Source organism: Anser anser (genome assembly GCF_964211835.1).
Source record: "Anser anser genome assembly, chromosome: 5".
Classification (NCBI taxonomy): Eukaryota; Metazoa; Chordata; class Aves; order Anseriformes; family Anatidae; genus Anser; species Anser anser.
The window spans coordinates 59,764,730-59,777,459 of record NC_139725.1 but is presented as its reverse complement, the minus strand read 5'-3'; the positions used below and the strand labels follow the sequence as shown (position 1 = coordinate 59,777,459).

At 40.2% G+C, this 12,730-nt stretch overlaps 1 protein-coding gene across 4 annotated transcripts in view; it reads right to left on the bottom strand.

The window, feature by feature from the left end:
• Positions 1 to 12,730, bottom strand: part of PPP2R5E (protein phosphatase 2 regulatory subunit B'epsilon) — a 78,158-nt gene that overhangs the window by 52,081 nt on the left and 13,347 nt on the right. Inside the window, exon 1 of one of the 4 annotated variants that reach the window (XM_083839144.1) lies at positions 237 to 11,951. The exons of the other annotated variants lie outside the window; for them this stretch is intronic. The gene's annotated coding sequence lies outside the window, so the exon portion shown is untranslated. Of the gene's footprint in view, positions 1 to 236; positions 11,952 to 12,730 lie in introns of those variants that run through there. 4 annotated transcript variants of the gene reach the window in all.

Genomic DNA, 12,730 nt, shown 5'->3' with positions numbered 1-12,730 from the left:
ATAGCCCCCTTTTATGTTTCAAATATATGTTGATTTCCAGGAAATTGTTTGCTTATAAATCAAATGTTTTTAGTAAGAGGCTAGCAATGTCCTTCAAATACTACTTTTGAAAGCAGCAACAGCAGAGCAGTCCTTAAGGCTCTCACAGCGCAAAGTTTTGCGTGGCAGAAGTTTAAAGCAACACTGCTGACACATGCTTCCGAGCCTGCCGGAGCTCTCGGTTTCTGCTTACCCACCCCGGATCTTTAAAGCAGTCGTGACGCAAGAGAGGTGGCCATGGTCCTGCCGAGAAGGCTGCTCCCGGAAGGCTGCTCCCGGCACGCTGCCTGTTTGCTGTCCCCAACTTCACTCGGGTTTCAGCAGGTAAACAGAGGCTAGTCAGTCCTTTCATTATCTGCATAATCCCAGCCCATGTGATTGCTGCACTGTCACACCAGTGCCCGAGTGAGCTTTCGGTCCTGAATTATGTCCACACACAACACAAACGGGGGAGTGCCAAACAAGATGATTAAGCAGCCAAATATGACAAGGCATGAGTTATATTATTAGTATTCCTATCTATCATTAGCCGCAGAAATGAGGGCTTTGTACAGCCAATAGCAACTATGCATAAATAAAGCTCCTACACTCTGACACGCTTTCAAAATAAGAGCAACTATTTATTTTGAGTAATTCTGTTCTTCGGCTGCTTTGACACCGAACTGTATTTCAGCATTTCACAAATTACTTCCTTTTTCACGCTCTACCTTGAAACAACTCGGGAGAAAACTCTTCTTTTAAAAAAGCAGCCTTAAATTACAATCCTTTATTTTCAGAGAACAAGAGCGTAATCATTTTTCAACAAGGTGTGCTAAGCGGCTTTCATTTTGGCAATTCACTGCTTGTATTGAAGTACATACTGAACCTCCACAAACTTTGGGTTCTTCAGCACAGAGTGTTTTATTTCCTGAACATCACAAAATGACTAAAGCAAAAAAGCAAGTTTTAAGAAGTTTGTATAAGAACAGCCACAAATTTATTTATTTTTTTAATCTCCTCAGCAGCATCTCTGAGGTTTCACACTCAGTTCGGTAAGGGCAGCCATTCCCTCTCACCTTTAGCGATCTGCTTGATTCATTTTAAAAGAGCTGCTTGGAAACGAGAAGGCAAATGCCAAGAACGGCAAAAATTAGTGCAAGGACTTGTAACACACTGCAATAAATTATTACTCATTACACCATGGAATTAGTGGTCAAACATGATACTGAAAGGTACTGACAATACGTCCTCACAGATGAACTTTTGGGCTCTGTGCAATATCAATTCCCAGTTCTGGTAGAAATTGTTTGATATTCCCTAAGATTTTGAGCCAAAGAAGGGAATAACAAGTTGAAAATCAGCACGTCAATGCATGTGGTAGCGGTGTTCTCAATAGGAGACAGGAGAGAGGGCACATGTAAAGTTAGTCGTACTCCAGGCAGGCAGAAGGAAGCGAGAAAACAGAAGAGCTTAGGTGGGATCACAGTTTCAAATTATTTTAAAACTACAGCAACACTCCTATTGAACATGGCGAGGCTTGCTAGAACATGCTTAATGAGAATAAATGCATCTGATGAAACAAAATGAATTATGGTTTTCAGTAAAAACACTAACACAGCATGCTACTCCTAAGGATTCTGCATAATGAAATAATGATTTAAAACAATGAATTAAAAACCAAGATAATTAAAAGTTTTATTGCTAAAAAAAATAGCTGATTGAGTGGGAAGTCCCTTCCTTCTCGAAGTGAGCCAATGCAGCGACAGCACTCCGTTCTGGATTATATCTGCATTTCACTAGGCTGCATCATTACTTCTAACCAAGACTTCTGAAAAGTATTGGTGACAGTCCGATGTTTGAAGAGAAAAACAAAATGAATTCAATCAGACTTGTTTCTTTTTAAATAAGATTAGAGCAATCTTCCAGTTACTTAGCTGTAATAAAAGCAGCCAATCTTAAAGAGTTTGCATAATGTCATATTTAATTTTTATTTCTTGTTTTTCTCAAACTGAACAAGAATAACGCTTCTAAAGAATGTCACTTTTATGCTGTATTACTCACAAGATACTAATTTGAAAGTGCACTGAGAAATAAAAAAGATTCTGAATAAAATCCTCCATTAATTTTCAATGCCCAATTTGAGACATCCGGATTTTTCTGAATGTTTATGTGGCACCTTGTAGCACTCAGGACCAGTTCTCACCAAGCTCCTTCACGTTTTGAGTCATCACCCATTCTGTAAGCCATGACCCGGTGGCTCAGGCTGAGCAGCAAAAAGAGCAAGCAGTTTTGAACAGCTAGCAGAGCATCACCCAAGATGCACAGAGCTGAGGAAACAACAAAGTGCAATTCCTCCAAGGAAATACCCAACTACTCTATTCACGAAAGCCTCGCTTTTTCTTCCCAATCCCTTAGTGCCTTTCTGACAAACCTTCACAGCTCCTGAAAGAGATAAGGCTGGGATTTTATGTAGGTTTTAAAAACTGAAAGCTGGAAGAGGCTATCAGAAGGCACCACCTAACGTAAGTGAACCTGTCAGTAAGATCCACGGTGAAGCAACCCCCTTGAATTAAGGGGGTTAATTCTAAGGGGGTTGAATTAATTCTGTGATCTGAATTAAGTCCTGTAAATTGGGTTCGACTACACCGTAACTTTCAGGAAAGTCACGACTCTTGATTTGGAAGCACACAACCCAGAACCCAATGTCATTTTAAGAAGTTCCTGCCAGCACACATTTGTCCTCACTATTAAAAATGCATGCCTCAGTTCTGGCTTTAGCCAGCAGCATTAGTCCTCACATTTGACCAGTATTTTCTCCCCATATTATTATAACCATATCCCCTCTCAACCTCTGGATAAACAACTCAAAGCCTTTCTTTCCCCCAAACGTACTGTATAAGACACTTGCTGTTTCTTCAATCGTTTAATGGGTCTCTCTCGCTGTGATTCTCCTGTAGCTTCTCCAAGCATGCCATCTCCCAAACTCCGTGCTACCTCCTAGCGTTGATGTCCCCTACGCCACGCACAGAGGTAACACCGACGCCTTTCTCACATCTAAGGGCAAACAAACCGCGCTTGTTTGCCTTGCGAGGATGACACACACACACTCTGGTTAATAACAGATGCTAAATGCTTCATCATGCTTAATGATGATAGCCCTATCTAGCTGTTACGCACAAAATTTCCACTGCCCCACAACACTGACAAATTTGGGCTGGTATTTATGGGCAAAGCAAAAGTCTTAGCCGGGGCGCAAAAAAAAACCGCTGGCAAATGGCAAGGAGCCCGTAGGTAGGTTTTAAAGTGCACATTTAACACGGACAAAAGTGCATTTTTTCCTATCTACTCTTCCAGAAATAGTCCCTTTAGAAATCCTACAAGAAAAACCTAGTTGCGTACAGAAATTTTAACCACTATAGACGCTGTATGCCACAATAGTAAATGAGTGAAAAGGAATGTTTATGGAGCCCAAAAAACCCTTCCATCAGAAGCAGGACCAGTAGCCGAGATAGAGGCACATGGGTAAAGCTCTTGCCTTGTCTTTGTTTCATTTCAGAAGAGAAAAGCATTTCTTCTTTCAGATAATTTTGCAGAAATCATCTAGGTTTCAGTAAAGTTTGCCCACAATGAAATGACCATTTCTGCGGTAATTAGGCCACAGAAAACTGCATTTTCCGTTTAGATTCAACCAAGAGATTTTTGTTCATCTGAGCACTGTTTTGTGGCTCTACGCGAGGTATGGCTGGGACATACCACGAAGATTTTTCTTCCAGTTTCTATAACACATGCTAAAAGCTTTAGGCATACAAAATTAGACATATTCCAAAGGCACAAAGCATTAATCATCTCTCTTGATTTTCTGCAGGTTAAGCATCAAATGCCTTCTACTGGAAACACTTCTACTCACACGTGTGCCAACCCAGGCTTCCAAAGCATAAATATCTCCATTAACGTTATCTGCCTAATGACCCAGCCCAGAGATCCTGTAATCAGCTCTACCCATGAAATAGATCATACAGGGAACTGCACTTAGAAATTAATTAGAAGTTCACACTTTCCTAAATTAACTACCGTGGTCCTGAGCAATGGCTTCCGTAGGCCTTTCCTGTACGTTTAGGCATGCGGCACAACAGCTTCGCAAAACTTCTTCGTTTCCCCTCTCCACCCACCGAGAGGAAAAACAAACCAAACATGCTGGGGTGGCACGTTTCAGGCGTCCCACACAGCACTGCCAGGTCAGAAATGACAGAGCTAAGGAGCGCTTACGCTCCAGCTCAGCACCAAGGTGAGAAGCCAGGGCAGCTCCCAGGACCATCGTGGTCCAAAGCAGATGAAGAAAGCTCCCCCTCTTGGGCAGCGCAGCTCGTGTGCAGAAGAAATTCAGCAGTCCCACCACCCTGCTTCTGTGCTCTCAGATGTGGCAGTGCAAAACAAACCCCTTACGTAAATTTTTTACAGTGTTCCACCTTATAAAGCATTAATATCAGCACCGAGCTTTCTGAAAACTTCAAAAGACAACACTAGGCAGCTTTAGGCTTAACTTACATAATGAAACCCCGTATTATTCCCTTTGAAAACAAAAGCCAGGACGTTGCATAAGCCAACAAAAAAACTATAAGACAGGTGGGAAGATGAAGAAGGACTGGGTTGCCCCCCCCAATCAACTCTAGCAAAATATTTGCAGCTGAACTCTACTTTTTTATTATTTTTCAACACGATCAGCAAATAAAATCCAAACAATACATTTTTAAACCCAAACTCCTCTATCTGTCATATTTTTCCCAGCATCTCTTCCAGCCATCACATGTTTTTTAAGCAAACCTAAACAGCTGCTTAATATTTTCAAGTAGTTTTGGTCCAGGTAGCATCTGCCAACCTCTTAGCTACATTTAGTATCCTCCCACAGCTGAAGCCTAACAGACTTCTCTATTGAGACTTAAATCAGCAGTCTCTTTGTCTCCATGCAACTGCTCTTTTACTGCAAATGGTACAGCAGTGCAGAAAGCACAGTATGAATTTAAGCAGAGAAGCTAATGCCCTGGTAGACAATCTCTAGCTGCCTAAAAGGAAAAATGCAAATTCCCACTTATTTCACTGCAAAAATTAAAATGAGATTCTGTTTGGAGTGGAAGTCAGTCCTGCAGGCCCTCCCTCCCCGTAACCACAGGGCATGGCATTACAGAAGTGCAGGAATTGACGTTTGGGTGTTGAGATTCACACGCTGCCCGTGCTGCTGGCCCTCCCATCCTGCCAGGGAATGGAAGCAGCGAACAGGGACCATGCTGCTCTACGTAGCATTTTTTTTTTTTTTTTTTTCTCCTATAAAGGAAATCTCTACTCACAAAAACAAGCTTCAGTGCAATTCAAATCTCCTCACAGGGCTCTCCAAAGTTTTATAAATGTGTAATCCCAAAACTCCACACTAACGTTTTCCTCCTGTTCCGTGTTATAAGAATGTGGGGTTTTCAGTGTTATGCATGTTCCTAGACATTTGTAAGAACAACAAACATTAGGATTGCCATGCCAGGTTTAAGATTTCTGATCTTATTCGACAATATGAAATCAGGAACATTCATGTCTAACATCAACTATGTTTAACAAAAATAAGGAGAAGTACTGGTGGTGTTTGAAGGCAGGCCTGCTCTGGCGTGTGGCTTCATTAACAAATATTTGTGCTGCACAGGTTTGTCATTTAACAACACCACTGCACAACCCTCTCAAAACCCAAAGACCTCGTAACATCAGATTATTTGTCACTACTAAACAAAATGAGAAATCCATCATCCCCTGACAAATGGTACCTAATACCTTAGGATTAAACAAACATAGAAACCTGACCTTTGACAACTTGTTTTATTTAACAAATTTCAATTGCTGTCAATTACCAAAACATACAAAAGCAAAAGCAACACTTGGAAAAGAAAAAATAAGACAAAGAAACTATATTTGCACCTAACGCTTCTGGAAATCAACATGCATCTAATGAAGTACTCTACCTGAAATTTACCCAGGAAAAAAAGTTAAAATTTATACACAAAAACAGTTATTTTAAATAAATCTTTGTTGGGATTTAAATAATTCTTTTGAAATTTTGGTAGCTGGTTGTTTATGCCTGGTCTTCCCTTATAATCCTCCTGGAAAAAGGCACAGTTTACCAAGTCCATCAAGACAGATGCCCCTAACAGCACCAGTAATTTTGTTTAAAGGTCACATTTTGCCTATATGTAGGTTACAGGCAATTTATTTTTAAAAAGTTTTTCTCCTGCATACATATGACCACATTTATTCCAGGTAATGGATTCACTCAATCTCAAGTGGTCATTGCTAAAGAAACTGTTTTCTACCTGAGCCATGCACAGAAAAGTAAACATCTTTAAGTTGAATTCGATTTCACACAATAACCATAAAGAGTCAAAATAAAATAAATCAATTCCTTTCCCTTAACACTGCAGGAGATGTTTCAGATTAGCCCGGTGGTAAAATTCATCTTTAATTTTATCATAGTCCTAGATATGAAGTAACATAAAACTTTTATTATTATTTGTTCATTCTATAGGAATGAAAATACCAGTATTTAATTTTCTTAACTAGTCATTTCTTCTCTGTGGCATCTGTCAAAGTCTATCAATACTTACTTCAAAAACAGAATTCATCTTTCTAAGTTTTATACCCTCAAATTCTATCATACTATAGTCTTCCTTATCCCAAAGATACAGTTCTGTAAGAGATAAAGTGGATTAAAGACATATTGAGGATTATAGATTATGCAGTTAGGACAAACAGAGGCAAGTATTTCAAACAGCTGACCCTACAGAAAGGAATCACATTCTGTTCTCAAGATGATATATAAAAATAGAAGGCACATTCCGCTAGGAAAATATTTACTTAATAATTTATCGTTTAAGAACTACTACTGTACAAATTAAAGTGCAAAGACAGCAGATTGAAATCAATGTGTAGATATACATGCAATGGTAATATAGCTTGAATTTCGATTGTGATTAGATTTACAGGTTTTGTTCTATTCTAGCACAAGAAACAAAAAAAAACACACTTCTCTTTATCTCAAAGCCCTATGTCTGAAATTGATTCCAACTCTGGGGGGACAGGAGAGACAGAGAAACTCAGTACTGCCGAAAAGTCTGGAAATAACAAGATAAAATTCTCAATGTATCCAACTGAAAAGCAATGCCGGTGAGATACAAGAATCAATTTAGTCCAGACATTAATAACTTCCTTAATGATCTATATGACTAAAATAGCATATAGACAGCATCTTCTGAGGATATTAAACATGGAACACTGAATAGCGGCAGAGTCAGAAATAATACAAAGGAACCTAAGCAAATTCCTTACATGGCCAGAAAATAAAGTGAAATTCAGTTTGGAAAAACACCAACTAATACGTCTGGGAAAAATAATCCCAAATATAGATACCCAATATGCACTAGAAACCTGGGAAACAACAATGCAAGAAACTGCATTGGTCCTGGTGCTCGAGACATGTAAAAGTACATAGGCAAAAATATCATTAAGCACTGAAACCTTTACTAAAGAGCCCAACTGTAATGAAAAAAAAAGCCTGGACTTTATCATACATACCACCATAGAATTTTTCAATTAACTGTATTTCAAATATCAGGGTTTTTAATTCAGAAGCATTATACATATCCAAAACCAAACATGAGAATACATTCACTTCCAAACTGTTTGCTTTTTATTGACCATGAAGCTTTGGCATACTTCACCACAAGTGAATCAACTCAAAGCCAAACAACTGAATTTCTGCTGTGCTGCAATGCCTTCATGCTATGATTGACTGTACAGAAACAAGCTGAGACCAATGATGTGCTCACGTCAAATGAGGTCGCCTCAGAACTTACTCCGAAGAGCGTGTCGGTCCTGCTCTCTGCAAAATCCTTGATTAAGACAGTTTCTGCAATGGGAGTGGCTGTTCCTTACCAAGCAGAAGTAACTCGCTGAGAAGTACACTGATAGACACTTCAAAACCTGCTTCCAGCCACTTCTGTTTCTAGATATTATGACATTGCTTCTTCGGGGCACTACCTTGAAAACAAGATTTTTACATTGCTAATGTAAATGAAAGTTTCCCTCTCCCAGAACCAGCTCAGAAGCATCTGCAGAACTCCTAAGATTGATTTGGGTTTCTTGGGGGTTATCTTTTCTTTTGTAGAAGGGTTGCTTTGGGATGGGAGTGTCTGCCTCAAGAGTGGTAATGGGACGGACCTGTCCCACTTGTCATTTAGAGATAATCTGAACCAAACCTTAACCGTGGCCCTGCTTGCCCCAGCAGCAGGGAGCTCCGCATGAGCATGACTGCGCTCATTCAGGATGTGGTAGTTGGGGGAGAATGGGACACAGAAAGAAGAGGAACAGACCTGTCCTGGGAAACGGGACACTTTCCTCCTGCCTTTAGAATTCCCTACTGTAAGGAGGAGATTAAATATTGAGATTTTCTAAAGGGACTGCTGCCTCTGTGTCTTTTTCTTAAAATACAGCATTTTTAACCTGTTATTTGGGGACATTATTTTTTTTCCTTCCTGAATTTAAGGAGGAATAAGAAATTTTACTCTGTGACCTGGAAGTTCACAGTAATGGGAGGCCGGGGTAAACATAACCTCAAGCATTTTGTTCCTTTCTCCTTCCCTGCCAGGACTCCCTTTGACTCATTGCGATGAAGTGTCTAGACTTTTTCCAGGAGCCTTTCCACTGCTTAGCTTACGCCTAGCCCACAGCATAGATCCCGCTTGCTCATTGCTCTAATGAGAAGGGACTCGCTGCAGCACTTTTCACTTGTGGCTTACTAGACAATCTGGCAGCTGATATTCTTAAGTTTACAGCATTAATATTCTTTTGTTGATAGCAATGGACACTTTTTGAGTTTATGGCATCCGAAACACAGATTAAGAGCACCCCCAATACACTGCCTCTTCCTCAAAGTGCACTAAAGCACTTGCCACACATACCTACAGGGTCTGCTACTGCACCTTGCCATCCAGCATACTCTGAGACAAATAAACCACTCAAATAAACCATGAGCCAAACCCTGTGTCAGAGCTTTAGGCAAAATATCCATTACTGTTCCCAGAAGGACTAATAACCGCTTCTCTCCATCAGCCCTGTAACCAATAGGCCCTTTCTGATCCTAGAAGCACAAACCAGAGAGGATTTTAATCTTTAATAAAATGTCTAAGGTCTAGGTTTGGTCAAAAGCAGATAGAGATTTCTATTTTCTCTCTCTCTGTCTTGCCTTTTCCACCCTTTTTGCACTTTTGAAAGGTGAGAATAAATTTCAACCGCTGTAAGTTTCTTAGCGCTAGGGGGTGGAGATTCTGTTTCTTCTAATAATAAACAGAAAAAAAAAAAATCAAGAAAGCACAAAGAGCATAAAGGCCAAGGAGAGCAACTGCACGAGGAGCAGAAGCCTGCCCTGCAGTGAGGTCTGCTTACTGCAGCAGAGGCAGGACGGCACTGGCACGCTCTTCGCAGGGTGGATCTCTCCCTGACAGGTCTCGTCTTGCCTCCAGCAGCGCAGACAAACAACCGCCGTAACACGCTGACGGAGCTTAAGATGATGAACAGGCTTTTTTTCCTCTTTCTAAATACAGCTGATTTTATTATATGGAGATTTTCAATAAGCTCTGCAACCCACTCCACCTGGAACGCCTGGTTTCATATGTATGAGTGAGTTTTATCACCCTCTTGTGGAAAAGTAAGTGAATTGTATCTGTCAGAGGTAATGGGAAGAAGAAGAAAGCAGAGTAAAGAAGACAGTGATAGAGAACAAGCAAAGAAAAAGAAAAGGAAAGCATGGGGTGGGTGGAATAAAGAGAAATTGAAGGGAGCGATGATAACTAGTGATGCCGGGTTCGGGTATAGGAAGGTGAGGCACTGTAACAGGCTGCCCAGAGCAGCTGTGGCTGCCCCATCCCTAGAGGTGCCCAAGGCCAGGCTGGATGGGATTTGGGCAGCCTGGGCTGACGGGAGGGGTCCCTGCCCGTGGCAGGGGGCTGGGACGGGGTGATCTGTAAGGTCCAACCCAAGCTGTTCGACAATTCTGGATTGTGCCACCTCAACTCTGGCCTGCAAAAACTATCCCAAAAATGTTCTTTGAAAACGCCAAAAGATAACCAGCTGCTAAACTGACTCTGTCAGTAACATTCACTTTGTTCAACAAGCATGTTCACTACACTGGCTTCAAGCATTGCCTCAGCTGCAATCATCATCTTTTGCACCTTCTCCATCTTTGGATGGAAAAATGTATTCTGTATAAACACACACAGTTAACTGCTCTAAACTGAGTTCAGAAAACACTTGCTAGACCGAATTTCTTTTTTAAAAATAGACTGCATGGAACATCTATGCCCTACTCTTGGAACTTGACAGCGGAGAGGACACGAGCTAAACTTGTAAAGTTATGAGAGTTCATGCAATCACATTACATCCTGCTGGTTAACATAACAGAAGAGAATATTTAATTGCCCTGAAGTCTTGAACCACCCTTTCTTCTGTTTCTGACCATCCCCAGTATCAATTTGTAACATTAGGAATTTTATTTACACTAGTCTTCCTTTACAACATAATCCACATGACATTCAAAACCTTGAAAGTAACAAATTTATTGCAACCTGTATACAAAAATTTTAACATACAAGTTTGGTACAAGCACACACAAGAAAGAAGCAAAGAAAGTAAAGATGATGTTAAATAAGATTAATGACACTGGACAGAGGCACAGAAACCCCAAGCAAAAGAAGGGCAGCCCAGAGCAGATAGGTATCACAGGCATGGTGAGAAGCATTAAGGGATGAAACCACAGACCACATCCAACACAAAACACAGTTATTTCTTCTTAATAACACTGATCTTTTTCTCATGCTCCTCAGAAAGCTACAGACCCATTACAAATAATAATGCCAACAACAGATCTTAACTATAGGATAAAAGAATAGCTAAAGTAGTAGTTTTCCCTCCATTACACAATGAAGTATATTTTATGCCTAGGCACCATTCATAATGAACGGCATAAGATGGGTGCCTATGCAAGCTGCATTTATTTCATTGCTTTAATGAAAATCTGACAGTTGAGTACATCTGCAGACAAGATACAATTTCACCTTACCCTTATTCTTCACAAAGGTATTAGATTTTTCTTAATAAAATGACTGTATGCGAGTACTTAACCATTATCTCCAACTAGGGGTCAAGTCCTAAAAATGAGTATTTTGCCACAAGGTACACACAGTTATCTGCACTTATTCATCATCCCGGAGATACCATTGATGATTTATTTTAACTTCAGCAAAATAACCATCAACTAAGGAAGGTTAAGTTTGTGACTGATGTTTTGCAGTGGATACATTTATTTAAATTCCTAAAATTTTCAACTTTTAATGGTCCAAAACCACTGAATTAGGCACAAACTTTTATAATAACAAACTGCTTGCCTCCACCTCTCTTTTAACTTGCTCAATAGTTAAGTCCAACACTAAATTACTGAAAGAAGCTCTCCAGGTCAGGGAACACATGAAGCCACTGTTACAACAGAGCTAGCAATATGGCCAGTGATGTTCAACAGACTTTACAGCAATCTGCTGTTCTGTTTCTCCTTCTAGGAAGCTACTCAGAAAGGATCCCTTTCTCTTTCTCACTTTCTGACCGTTTAACCAGGTTTACCAACCCCATTATGCTGTGATCCTTCTCTACCACAAACTCCTGCAAATGCTCGGGAAGGTGCCAAGCACTTTTACATTCGGAGGAAACTCCCCCAGTTAACCTGACATGTAGATCAGAAAGGGCAAAATGGTGTCAAACCTTAATAAATTGTATAAATGCAAAATAACGATCCTAATAAAAACATCATGAACTGTTGAAGTGTTTTAAAATGAAATTATTACATACTTTGTTTTCAAGTAATACAATTTAATACAACAGTTAATCAGTACGAGACATGCTGTGACTTCAAAAATAAAATTCCTATAGGAAAAACAAACCTCCTATAGGCTGAAAATATGTTGTTACATTAACTACATGTAAGAACATACACATTTTCAAAATTATACACACATCACTATCAACTAGAGAAACCTATTGTTCAAGAACCCTGTAACAAGCCATTATCGTAAATCATTACGACTTTTGAACAAAACCAATTTCCCTATAGCTTGACTTCAAGACTTTGCAAAAAACAGTTTTTCAATCAAGTGCAGTGACTAAGCACGCAGAAGTATTTTACACTAGTTCTTTGGACAGCTACCATATCTTTTCAAAACACTTGATACAGATCCTCAGGCTGCACAGCATTTTTCCCCCCCGAAAACCACACACAGAGAAGCCACCAACCCTATGCAGAAGTTCACCCCCGTTTAAGTTCCGCTGATTCAACTGTTTGAGAGGGCACGGGGTAATAAAGCAGATCACTGAGATTATGATGGCTAAAAAAAGAAGAAAAAAATCAAGAAGGGGGGAGGCAGAACATATTTAACAATTCGGTTTACACTGTGGCCCCAAAAACACTTGCCTCAGCACAAATGAGAGGCAGCGCACTGGGGCGTACTCTTGGAAACTTCTCAAAGGAGGTTTGCAACCAGAAGAAAAACAGAAAAAAAAAATCACCTAACTGCATCTGCAACAACCACCACCACAGTCAGCAAGGGCTCAAACTAAGATAAGCCTTGCTGTGGACTTCTGA